The 13,689-nt window shown below is 46.7% G+C and overlaps 1 long non-coding RNA gene across 17 annotated transcripts in view; it reads right to left on the bottom strand.

Annotated features, from left to right (window-relative positions):
* LOC110296206 (uncharacterized) overlaps positions 1-13,689 on the bottom strand; it is a 142,413-nt gene that overhangs the window by 13,038 nt on the left and 115,686 nt on the right. For 10 of the 17 annotated variants that reach the window (XR_015047676.1, XR_015047675.1, XR_015047681.1 and 7 more), the window contains 3 exons: positions 6,063-6,276; positions 3,835-4,070; positions 3,683-3,740 (listed from right to left, as the gene is read on the bottom strand). This is a non-coding gene — a long non-coding RNA (uncharacterized LOC110296206). Of the gene's footprint in view, positions 1-3,682; positions 3,741-3,834; positions 4,071-4,105; positions 4,198-6,062; positions 6,277-10,637; positions 10,742-13,689 lie in introns of those variants that run through there. The other 7 variants (XR_015047673.1, XR_015047684.1, XR_015047683.1 and 4 more) reach the window with 5 other exon arrangements.

Below are 13,689 nucleotides of genomic sequence, written 5' to 3'. Positions count from 1 at the left end.
GCCATTGAAGTATGGTGTTTGGTGTTTTGCCAAGCCTATTAGTTTATGCCAGGAAGAAGGGTGTAGGAGCTCCTGACGGCAGGGCTGCTCAGATGCATGGGGAAGCTAGAGGATCAGTCGTGGCAGGGTTTTTTCTGAGGACACCATGCATGCTGGAGAAAGGCAGCCTTTTCTTAAGAGCTCGCCTTGCCTTTCATGGTCCAGCTGAGAATGAGCCTTCACTCTGGGTGAGGGGAGGGTGGTGGGTCAATGCCAGAGGAGGGTACACAAGCCTCTGCCACCGGTAACTGCCGAGTAGAGACAGAGCAAGTTCTTCCTGGTTTTGTTTCAGTGCCTTTGGATGTTTTGGCCTGACTCTTTTCTTTCTTGTTTTTGGATACTAAGAAGGGACATGCTGTTTTGAACATTTTTACAAATGGTCATGTTGTTGATGTTGCTGCTGCTTGCCTTTGGCAGCACTGGGGACTGGACTCAGGGCTTCTCACAGACTAGGCAAGTCGCTCTCTATGGTGCTATATCCACAGGCCACCAGACTGATACTGGGAACCATTTGCATAATGTGAACATATTTCACCAGTTATAACTGGAGATGATAATACACACTCACCCTGCTGCCCTCACCTTTGAGACCTTATGGCTGTCTCAGTGAGAGAGCATGAGTCTACAAGTCCTGCTGCTGCTATGCTGGTGGGAGGAAGGACGTTGACTGGCATTCTGAGCACCACTCAAATGCTTGGATGGCTCATTTCCCATCTTGCCAACAGGAAGCCTCCCTCCCCTAGTGTCACACACATACCAGGCTCAAATCTCAATGGTGGTGCGTGTGGCTAGTCCCGTCCTATCTCTGACTGCTGACGGGACAGTCCTGGGAGGTCAGTCCTGAAGTATTGGATAGGGGGGAAAGGGAACATAAAGCCAAACTAGAAGGCCATGAAGCAGAAGCTAAGGAGGGGCACAGGGGACACACGCCAAGCAGACAGTGGCTTTGGAGGTCACTGCTGTCCTTGAGAGATGTGCTCACTTGGGTGAGTGCTCTATGGCTGGACACTCCAAATGTGACTGGATCCCGAGGCTGCTCCACGTCTTCCTGCCACTTGCATTGTTGTGGATACCATACAAGTGTACAGAGTCCACCCTTTTCAAACAAAATAAAACCCTGACACAAAAGTGCTCCGTCTACGTAACATTTACTCAAAGTTCTCCTTCAAACAACGGAAACAAGTGAACTCGTTGCATTTGTGCTTTTACGGGACAGGAGACACAGTGGCCTCATTTGGGTAGGACACAAGCTCTGGGGTCCAGCTCCTTTTGTGAATCTGCTCTCAGGCAGGTCACCCAACCTAATTAGGCCAGTTTAATCATCTGGTGACACACAGGCCTGCCTCGTGCTCTACTCAAGCGATTTTCAGGGCAACCTTACAGGCTAAGGGCCACTATTACCCCACCCTACAGATAAGAAAACAGAGGGAGCTTGGGAACGGTGGACAAGGCACTCAAAAGCCATGGGAGGTTGACCTTGACTTGTACCCCAGAGCCCACCAGCCACCTCCATGAGGTGCACCGTGAGTGGCAGAGCATTATGGGAATTGCCTTAAAGCCACAGTGTGGCTTTTGTCACTTGCCAATGTAGCTTTCTAGAAAGTTTAACTACTACACACAAACAAGTTTAAGATGACCAGGTAGGTCAGTCTGTCCACGGTAAACAGCTCCGTGGGCCTTACAAACTTTGCCTGCTAGATCAGTGATGCTAAATCGGAGAGAAGGATTCAGAGGACCTGTTTTCAACCAGGATGGATAAGGGGGGGCTTTGCAGTCAACTTATGTTGGTATTTAAATCTGGCCCTTCACATCTACATTCCTGCTCAAGGATGTGACAGAGTTAGACTGAGGCTTCAAGCTAGAAACTGCAATCTGTCCGATGCCTATTCACCCCCGGGAAGCATGAGTGAGCGGTGTTAGTGTGAGCGAGGCATGGCCCCTTGCCTCACCCAGGCCTGAGAAGAAAGAACCCTGCTTTTCTCGTGCATTTGTTTCCAGAAAAGCTCCTCCAGGAAGCAGTTCTGCAGATTAGGAACAGAATCAAGCTTCATGCGGTTCTTCTCTCTCTGAACTTGCTCAGCCGCATCCACCCTGGCTCCCATCAGTCTGCATTCCTCTGGCCCCCGTAAAGCAGGCTGTCTAAGGCAGCACTTGGGAGTCTCCTTAGCCTGGGTGTCCTTTCAATCTTCAAGCAAAGGCACCCCCTATTTCAGTGACATGTATACCTGCATGTGGTCTACAATGTTCTACATAGAACCGTCACTGCTACTTGGTAGTGGCCTGCTTACCTAGGGTGTTCATCTTACTCTCCTCCCCGCCACGCTGTAATGGCTCTGTATTATGTTGGATCACAAGAAAGAAAACACTTAAAAACATGCTCCTAAACCAACGGTACTAACAAGAAAGATAGAAAAGAAAGTTGAACAGATCATTCTGGTTTTAGTTCCACGCAAGATTCTGGAAAACTGACCCATGTTACATTTATAAGCCAGAACTTTACCCCATCCCAAAATCTGCTATTACAGGGTTCACTAGAGTCACAAGACCAAGGACTATTTACTCCTACCTTAAGCATTCACACACACTTCCTGTCATAAAAACTTGAACCTGGCTGGGCAGTGGTGGCACATACCTTTAATCCCAGCACTTGGGAGGCAGAGGCAGGCAGATTTCTGAGTTTGAGGCCAGCCTGATCTACAGAGTGAGTTCCAGGACAGCCAGGGCTACATAGAGAGACCCTGTCTCGAAAAACCAAAAAAAAAAAAAAAAAAAAAAAACCAACAACCAACCCCCCCCAAAAAAAAAACCCAAACAAACAAACAAAAAAAAAAAACAAAACCTTGAACCTGGATGGGATATTAAATCAACCACGAAAAAATTCCAGGTGGGAAGTGGCTGTAAGTGGGGTGTCGGTGCACACTCCAGGCTGCCAAGTACATGGCTCACTCCTGGGAAACTTTTATAGTACGTTTTCATCCTAGGTGATGTACCGGGTCATGGCCCAGAAGGAGTTCTAAGGGCAAAGGAGCTTTCCCATCCTACTGAGCATGGTCCCTGCAGGGCTCAGGAGTGGCTGCAGTCCATGTTCAGAATTCATGGGCCAGGCTTAAAATTGCGGCAACCCCAAGAGTTCTGTGGGGAAGATGCGTATGTTTTTAAAGGCATATGCAAGAAAAAAAATCCCACTTATTTCTAAAAGAAAACAAGCCTCAAAATTCCTAGGCTTTTCTATGTTTGAGGGGAAAGTAGAACCAGTGTACACAGCTAACCACTGAGAACAATCCTGAGCCAAGAGATTTGTTTACAGACTGGGCTTGGCCAAGTCCATCCCTTAGTGCCACAGCAAGATGCAGCCAACAAAACAGACACTTGAGTGCACAGGGAGCGGGGCCTATCTTGGCTTTCTAATGCAGGCAAGAGTGTGAGTCCACTGGGCAGCAAGTAATCCTGAGCTAGGTTTGAAATTAGACATCACAACTTCTTTAATACACACACTCGTACACTCACCCACAGACACACACTCATGTCATCAGACACACACATAGACACACACTGACACAAGTACACACACACATTCACACTCATATACACACACATACATACTCACACACACACACTCATACACACACACACTTAAGCATACCATTTCCACCATCCTTCTTTGATGTTTGTTTCCAAGTTATTTCTTCTCTGTATTTAACCTGTTTCAACCAGAAAATAACACACATTCACCTCTACTTGTTTTGCCTTATCTCGAAGAGCAGCTCTACAGTAAGGCTTGGGAGATGGGCTCACCTTCGTCTTCACTGTGTCAGGCCTGTTTGTCACCAAGTCTGGCCAGCACCTGTCTCTCTCTCTCTCTGCTTCCTTTGTCTTCTCTCTCACACACCTTAGACCTCTGTCAGTTGTTCCTCAATGACAGGCTGGTCCTTTTAATTTGGTCACTTGCCGACCAGGGGCTGTGGCAGAAGGCAGTGAGGGACAGAAAGGGCATCTTCATGATTTCCATGGAGGTCGCTGGCTGTCCATACCTGCCGCATGAAGAAAATGGCTGTCAAATTACCTATTACAAGACACAAAGAGTCATACCTGTAACCCCTGGATTTAGATTCTGTGTGTCACTATACTCCACAGAAATCTTCAGTAATCTTACTGGGTCTACAGAGAAAAGAATTATGACCATCAGTTTTTAAGTCTTCATTAAATTTTAAAAATAAATATGAACATTTTATACAAAATAGGAAGTCACTACACTAAGAAGCCAGAAGTATGTGGTAGAACCTTGTCACAAACAAACAAACAAACAAGCAAGCTGCACACCAATTGCCCTTGAAAGGACACTACTTTGTGCTATGAGCACTCTGTGTTTCTCCAGGGTTTTACCTACAGGGCCTCTGTTCAACCAGAGAGCACAGCTCTGACACTCACAACTCCACACCGAGGCTTAAGAACCTTTAGTTTGAGGAAGGTAAGATGGCACAGTGGGTAAGGGAGCTTGCCACCAAGCCTGACTGTGTTTGATTCCTGGAACTAACATGGAGAAGGAAGGAATTGACTCTTGACATTCACATGTGCCCCATAAATGAAAATAAAACAAGACAACAAAAATTCCGCACCCCACCCCCGTTATATTAGCTACGACAGTAAGGAATAACATACAAATCTACATGAGGTTGATAATAAAGGCTATTAAAGCACACTGACTCCTTTAGAGACCACACGGGGTGGGAGTGGGGGTGGGGGGCACATCAGTTTCAAGAGTGCCTGCTGAGCAAGCACGATGACCCGAGTTCAGATCCCCAGCTCTCACGCAAGAGTCGTGAGTGGCTGCACATGTCCGAGGCCCCAGCTCTGGAGGGTTGGGAGGGAACAGAGAAAAACAGATGAGCGAAAAAGACAAAGACAGAACTGGAGAGCTCTGGATTCAGGGAGAAACCCTGTCTTAGAGGGCAAGACAGACAGTGAAGAACACAGCACCTGACAGTCTCCTCTGGCCCCAGGGCAAGTGTGGATGCACACACCTGCACAGAATGCATATGTTTCAAGCAGAAAGGGAAGGCAACACTGTATTGGTGGTAGGGGCTCTTGTTTCCAGAGTATCGATCACTTGGATACTTTGTATTAGGAAGCAAAGTTCATCCTAATTAGTTGGACACACAGGTCATGCAGTGACCAGTCCTTGGGTTACCAGTGTCTCTTCTTGTTCACCTTCTTGACTGGCTAACAGCACAGAATACAGTATAAATATAACACAGTCACCTTGTAACATCAAACTGGAAACTTTCATCAAATTGAGAAAATAACATTGTGTTACGTATTGTAAGACCTCTGAGGTTACAGTCAGAATTTGAAGACTCAGCTTAAGGAAAACAAAGCCCAACAGAGATGACTGTATGAAAGCTACATTTCCTGTTTGTTTGTTTGTTTGTTTAATTAAGAGACTGGCTTGTACATTTAAAAAAATTAATGGAGGGATTTAAGGATATTTCAAATGCTTCTATACAAACTACCCTCTCTGAAGTAAGGCTAGAAGTCAGTATTCAATCTTTGTCCAAAGAAAGAAAACGACTGCATCGTGTCTCAAGTCTCTTTCATATAATGAAAACAAAGTCCATGCTTTATAGGGCATAGCCATAATGAAGCAGTTGATTCAACTTTAAATCAAGTCTTTAAAAACGGTTACATTTTATATTATGATACCCCAGGGTCAGGGTCAGGGTCAAGAGGATTAAATTCCATTTGAGGCTGGTCTGGGTTATACAGCAAGAACCTGCCTCTAGAACAAGGACTTACTTTATCAAGATTCTGACATAAAATGTGCACATATAGTTGTGTATGTACTGGGTTGAGTGGTTTTGATTTCTGCCAGCATCCTTCAGTCCAAGGCTTACAGAGGGGCATTCGCAGAAGGGCTGAGAGGGATTTCTAATGCAAAACCTCAAACCCAGTGACTTGTCTAACACAACCCTGAAGTACAGTGTGGTTTGTCATACCCGGGCTTTTCCGAGTGACTGAATGCTCACCTCAGACTCCTAAAATAAAGTGGCCTTCCATGGCAGAAAGAAAGTCGAGGAGGCAGGGACTGGAAGCATGACTTAGTCTTAAGTTGGTATGAGGCATCCACTATTGTAAGACATCAAAACACGGCCAAGGAGGCTGTGGTCTCCTGAGATGACTTTGTGTCCTGCAGAGGTAGGTTCAGACTTACTGACCGCTCCTTCTCCCCAAAGCAAGGCACTGCTCTCAACAAACCAGCAAGAAAAAACAGAGCATATTGGTGCTAAGAAAGAAGAGCGGGTTATAAAGATTAAAATGCACACACACACACACACACACACACACACACACACACACACACACACAAGTCTTTCTAGAATTGAGAAATCCGTGGCTGGGGGCCGGGAGTGGGAAGCCAGATGAGGACAAGGTGAAGGTGGCCTGTCATTCACTAGCTGACACTTTTGAGTGTGATTCCAAAAAGGTTTTGTAAAGCCAGCCTTTGTTTTCCAGAAGGGACTCTGCAGTAGGGACCTGCAGGCAGCACAGGGAAGTTGTTATAGTGAAGTTGTTGAGGAGGCTGCTAATCAAGGCCGCTGCTAATCACATTCTCGCATCAGAGGCTGAACTGGAGCGGAATGCACAAGTAGTGTGGCCTGGCCATTCAGTCCTTGGAGGCTGTGGGGCCAAGCCTGAGCCGCCTGGGTGGAAGGTTTGTTTTGGAGAGCATTTGGGAACAGCATTTGGTTTCCTCCTTTTAACCAGGTCACCCAGGCATAGAATGCACAGCTCTGCCAGACAGAGCATTTTGGATGCCTGAGGACCAAGCGTCTGTCCAGGCTACTGATGAAAAGTGAGGCCACGATTTCCTTTTTGCTCGCTTGATGCTGAACGGCAGGCAGCCTTGACGTCACAACTGGGACTCATTGGAGGGACAAATAGCAAGACACAAGCCAAATAGGCCCCATTCTGTCCTGGTGGCAGGGTTATTTTAGGCTCATTCAGATACCTTCTGGGGCTGCAGGGCCATGGCCCAGCAGAGAATAATGCATGTAGCTTACACAGAAAGGCAGTTTCTGGACAAATGAAACAGACCTTTGGCCAGGGTTTGCTGCCCTCAAAACCCTGAATGCAGTTCCCAAGTTAAACTAGTTTCTGATAGCGTAGACGCCTGCAGGGATCTGGTGAAGGGATCTGTAGGAATATAACCTTTTCCAGTATATAAAGACTGGTCTCATTCAGGGGACGGCACATGTACTCCGGCACTCATAAAAGCAGGCCGCCTCAGCAGAACACAGACATCGTTTCAAAGATCTTAGGTTTGAGCAGTAAATAGACATGATCGCACTGGCTGCGGGGGCCTAAGCCAATGGGTGAAAAATACTGCACACTGGTGGCCAAAGCTCACCATTAGCTGTAAGGTGTCTGTGTACACGCTCTTTCTTGGTTCAACTTTACAGTGAAACTATAGACTATTTTCACCTATGTGAGTGTCAGGTCATTTCTTTCCATTATATATGCCTTGTTAATTAACTACAGGCATCCTGGACTATCTGCAGTTGAGACCTGAAAATATTGCTCACTACCTTCACAGGATAGGACAGAACTTCTGTGGCAGCCCACTATCAGTGGCCCACACCGAATTCCCTACCTCTGGGGCAACTGGCAGGTTTCACCAACCTAAGTTTAAACCACCAGTGCTCGGTGCTTGGGGACCTTGGAGAACAACTCACACTGTAAATCCCGATCAGGAAGGGATGTCATGGACTGCTTGGGTAGGAGAAGCTGAGGGAGCATGTGCCAGCTCATGGGAGTTCCTAGCTGGCAGTTCGAGGAATGACTGCAGGATATCCAAAGGCCACCTGAGAACCACTATGGGAGGATAACACTTCTGAGATGCTCTGTGTCAAGTTTATTTCAAGAGGAGGATCTGCGATGCAGAGAGTCTGATCCAAGTTTCCTCCAGGTGGCCTTGTCAGCCACTGTCTTCCACAGGATGCTAACAACCTCACCTACACGATAACAAATGCTGGGCTCTTGCTTCTGTTGCCTAAGAGATGCCCAAGTGTGGTATTTTGTGTTCATTGATAAGCAAATAAGGAAAATAATTTAAAAAAAAAGAGGAAAAATGATTTTCCTTCAGATGCTGATCACACTTAAAGGGTCAAATTTTATTCTAGCTGCATATGGCTTGTCTGTTTCCAGAGATGGAAGTTGCTGCGGCCCTACCCACTTCCAGAGGTTTACAGCTTAAGAACTATAATTAAATTTCTTCTGAACTCATTTATTACGATTCAAGTTTTCAAAAAGAGAATGGCGGGATTTCTAAAATCATTACATGCCCAGGGGGAGAATGTCAATTTATTTTTATTGTTCTGATGTAAGGGTAAGAAAATGAGCAGATATTTTCTTACAAAATTGTATTCTGATTACAACTGTTTAATGTCCAAAACCCTGGTATAAAACTTCAGTAAACAATCACTCATTCACTAAGAAGCAACTACTGAAAGGCGGTATTTAAAAGAGGGAAAAAAGTGATTAAAACCCTCCACACGTCTTTATCTGAAGCAAACGCTCGGCTGCCTGGTATTCAGCAGTGCCGACAACCACTGGGGTCTAGATTGAATTCATGCCATGAACAAGTCTAGTGTTCCACTGTTCACAAAAGACCTAGAACCAACCGCATGTAAACAATGCTTGTAACATTAAAGTTTATTTTAAAATTCCCTAAATATGTGATCAACCACACAGCTGAACAAGTTCAGTGCACCAAGTCTTCCCTAGCGAGGAGTGCATTGCAAAGGTAATTCCTAGCTTCAGTGAATCTCTTGTTTGGGGAATCTCCTAAAATGGGTGAGTTCTAAAGGCCTGCCTGCTGTTTCAGTTCAGAAGGACCAAGGGAAGGAGACCCTTGGTTTTGAGGGGACCAGAGACAGATCCCAAGAGTCCAGATCAGACATGCTATCAAACCAGGGGGGTGGGGAGGTACAAAGAGCCTGGAATCCACAGTCCTTTCAGCAACAGAAAACAAACCGTGCTGAAAAGCTTCTGGCTTCAGAGCCTCTCTAGTGCCCACACTCACAAGCTGAGGCTGAGCTAGCCCTCCTGCCTCTTCTGCTGGGCAGGGTGGCGGCTCTCCTCCCAGCACTCTCCTGCCCCAGTCCTGCAGTGGATCAAAGCCGTTTTCAGTCTGATGCCACTGCTGCTCTTTCTCCGCGAGTCTTCATTAGGAATGGGCAGTGCCATCCACACCACAGAAGTAGCTCCCGCCCACTCCAGCTCCTCTTCTGAGAGGGGTGGGTGCTGGATGAAGACATCTGCTCCAATTTATTTGTGAATGCCACTTTTGAAAAAGTTTTCTCTTTCAATTTCACACTCAAAGACACTGCCTAATTCTGTAAAGCACAAGCCAGGAGCCGTCCACTTTATCTGCCTGCCCACCCATCATCTTTTTGAAAAAGAAAATCTCAAGCAGCAGTCTCTCAAAGTTACTCTGTGCTGCACAGCTCCACAAAACCTAGTGTTCATGCTAGTGGATCTGGGACAGAAGGGCAGTCCTGAGCTGGGGCGTGCAGGTTTTGAGAAGATGCCCTGTGGTCCATGCTCCACCAAAGCCTCGACTGCCTGTGTGCCCTGCCTACCCAGTCTGCTTCCTCCTTAAGCCTGAAAGCTTCGGGAAGAAGGGTGAAGGGTCTGTGGTGACCTTGTTTGAACATGGTGGGTGCTGAAAGAAGGAAAAGGAAGGCGAAAGGAAGGAAATGGGAAGAGAGAGAAATGGTGAAAGGAAGGGAGGCGGAGGGAGGGAGGGAGAAAGGATTGGGGGGTGGCAGCCACTGCTGGCTTTTGTAATCAGCACTTCACCTGTTTCCTATCATATTCTCATGTGCACCGTTTATACTTTGTGGTAAATATGACTGTGTGAACCCATGTAAGACGCCAGGATCCTTAAACAACAACCTCCCTCGTGGCAGAGGTGGAGGCATAGACACTGGGGAGATTCTCTCCTGACCGTGTCATCAGCCGCAGCAGGCAGAGGTTCCACTACCCTCTCCCATGAGCTCTGTGATCACAGGTCTATGCTCAGTTAAAAACTGTGACAAATATTCTATATTTCCCTTTCTTTACACAGTGTGTCTCATGAGCATGGAGCCTATACTGTGTATAAATTTTTACAAACTAGGACTTCTTAAGCAGTTTCTTTGTATTCTTACCACCCCCACACACAAAAATTAGTAAAAGGATATATTCAATTTATATAGCTACTTATGAGCAGGGGAATGGAGAGCAACCTCACACAGGAGAGCCAGGAAGGCAGGTCACGTCACCAGGGTAGGATGCTCAGGACACTCAGAGCTCCCAGGTCCAGATGCAATGGAATGTTTGCTTCCTCATCACATGACTTATTCCACAACGTCACCAACAGGTCACCCGTGCCAGCAAAGATTATCAAGTCCATTCAGATGGCAGCCCCAGAGCAGAGGTCTGGGTGCCTGTGCCGGTCTCCTGGCTTCTTGCCCTTGTGTTCTTTTCCATTCATTCACTGGCCGTCACCACGCACAACTCACCACAGCGCTTCAGATTGTGGGTCAGAAGCAGCTCACCAAGGTCTGAATGGTGCGCTGTCGCCACAAGGGTTGCCGGGTCAGACTGTGGTCTTGAGGGCAAATGACAAGGGCTACAGAGAATGGCAGTGACTCGCCCGCAGCTGCAGGAAGTACATGGACAAGGAACCTCTCAGAGACAAAGAAAAGAATGTTCCTGTGTTGAGGCAGCTCACCCAGAACAGTTACTGACATGACCTTGACCTTCTGCCACGAGCTGATTCACCGTATACAACAACCACCTAACACCTAGTGGAAGAGCCAGACACACGTTTCTCCCATCTCTGGCTGCCCTGGGAACTGTCTGAATCAACAGGCAGGATGGACACTTTTGCTCACCATCATACTGTGTCTTCCATTCAAATCCCATCACGCTAACCTTAGAAATGCAGCTCCCACGCTGCAGAAAGCCTTCTCCCCAGTGTTTCTCCATGAACCTATCCACGTGTGATTAGCGCAGGGACTCTGATCTCTCTGGCAAGGTCCTGCTGACAAAGGGGGTTTGTCACCCTCTGCTTTGTCTTCAGATGGCGGACGATTCATAGCGTCTGGAAACTCACATTGTTTACTTGTGTGGTGAAGCTTTTTCATAAACATAGGAAACTAACTGCACAGCACCTGCACACACAGGGAGGCACCAACTCAGATAGCCCACCTGCTTCTCCCTTGAGCCACCACAGCACCACCTACCCATTGGTGGGATCATGCATTACAGAACTGAACTCCCTCAGCATCCCACAACAGCAGCTCTCTGATCTAATCCCAGCACCCCTGACTGTCAAAGGTCTTCAGAGAAAAGCACATTTGCTCTGGTCATTGCCTGGTCTCTTTAATATTATAAAAAAAACCCTTCATATTTAATGGCATAAACTTAAGTGCTTTTAAATCTCTGCCAGATCCCCTGGAGATATACGGCTTATTAACATAGAGCAAGTATGTGCTTGAGAGGCAGGGGACTAGGCCCTGTCACTGTTTACTGACTCTGGGTAGTGACAGGCAAACAACTTAAGGATCTCTTTTAAATTGTTTATTAATTAAATTGTTTTTAATTAAATGTTTTAATTAAAACAAACCCCATGAATCAGATCATCTGAATCAATTTTGTAGAGCACAAGCGGCAGCCAGGAGCTAGGGAGTGTAACAGGTACTAATCCACACAGACAGACCGAGGGACTGTCCGTTATCTGTACTGAGGGTGTTTCTTAGCTGGATTCGAGGTAGACACACTGAAATACGAGTTTAAAATGTCCGAACGCCTGATGCTGCAGGACCTGGTCAACGCCTGTAAGAACAGCCTCACATGGGCGAGAGAACATGGCTCTTAGGAACGGATCTTATACATTCAAATGCTGGTCCACCCTCTGTGCACTGCTATTTCTATTTCTCCTGCTTTGAGTAAAGAATGGGAGTTACTGCAGGTGATGTTGGCACTCAGGGAACAAGAGCTAGTTAACCAGATACTGTAATGAAGCATGGTGACTTTCTCCACAGTGTATTTCAATTGACAGTGAGAACTGATATAGTGGTTCCATTTCCCAAGACTCTTGGAGAGGCACTAACATCAATGGCTAACCTTCACATCACCCTAGGGCTTGCAAACGCTTCTCTCCTCATTTCTAGACGCTCTTATGCTCCTCACTCCTCCTCTGTGTGTCACACTACAGCAAAGAGACAACACACTAACGACCAGAAGGACACACAACAGGTTAACAGATAAGCACCGTGTGACACACAAGCCTCAACGGAAGCATTCTGTAACATTCGGGGTGCTGTCTGCATGTCGATCACTCCCATACCTATGCACACCTGTATCCTCAGCGGCTTCTCAGACGCATCTCATGCTGCAGAACAGCAAAGCAACACAGAGGAAGACACGGTTGCTATCCCCATCAGCCGTACGAGTTTTACAAACACAACACAGGAGAAAAACTCAAGCTGCAAAGAAGACCACATACAATGTGGGGCCACACTGTCACATCTTCAAGTGCTTCTACCAATGCCAACTTATGTGGTGATAAAAACCTATGTCTGTTCAGAGCCAGAAAATAATTGTAAATAAAACTGTCTGCAATGTGTGTGTGTGTGGTGTAGTATAGTAGGAATCAGGAAAAAAAAAAAAAAAAGAATCCTCAAATATATCTAATGTGCTGATTCTTAGGCTGGACAGTGATTCCCTGACACCCATCTTTCAAGTGTACTTCACCCCATGCCCGCCATATATAACCTTTTGCACACATCCCCCACACAAACTGTGCTGAAAGCACCCTATTGCAAATCAGTAAGGACAGCAATCCTTCCTTCAAGAAGACAAGGAAATTAATGAATGCACATCAAAGTGGTTGCAGGGTACCATAGCTTTAGCAAGGATGGTCAACTGCCAAGGAGGAAACTGCCAGGGCTCACACCAGAACCTACAACTGACTGAGAACTGGCTCCTGCCTGCAAGCCTGGTCTTAAGAAGACAAAATTAGCAGATGCTCCATGTTCAGATAGTGGCCTGGCAGGTGGATGGTCCCACTTTCTCCTGTCCCCGGAGGCTGACACTATTCTAAAAAGTTGCTGAGAGCCCCAGCTCTGTTGAACACCCGTGATTTTAAGCTGTTCTGCCTCCCTCCTTCTGCACGCATCGCAGGCAACTTGTTATAGCGCTTCTTACAAGGAACTCTGAAGCAGGGGCGAATGAGCCCAAAGCAACACTAGGCATGATGTGCCTTGTTTATCTGTTTAAACAGGCGTTAAGGAAAGAAAAGGAGGCCTGTGGGTTTCTTGCCCTTCTTATATAAGAGGTGGATCTCTCAGAATGGCCAGGCAGGAGGTAGGTTTGACTTAGACTTGGCATGAGGTTGAGGGGAAGAAATGCCTTTGTAGCTGGCCCTAAATATTATGGTAACTTGGATGAGTTTACCTCCAAGGGAAAAGCTGCCACATGTTATAACAGAAGCCACTGGGCTTGGCAAGACAGAGAACGGAAGAATTACAATGGAATGGCAGTTTCTCCATCACTGCAGAGGTATGCTGGGAGAACCACCCAGGGCCAGCTTCCTTCTTCACA

Source organism: Mus caroli, unplaced genomic scaffold, assembly GCF_978045245.1.
Source record: "Mus caroli unplaced genomic scaffold, Mus_caroli_1 scaffold_7, whole genome shotgun sequence".
Lineage (NCBI taxonomy): Eukaryota > Metazoa > Chordata > Mammalia > Rodentia > Muridae > Mus > Mus caroli.
This window is presented reverse-complemented; position numbering and strand designations above follow the sequence as displayed.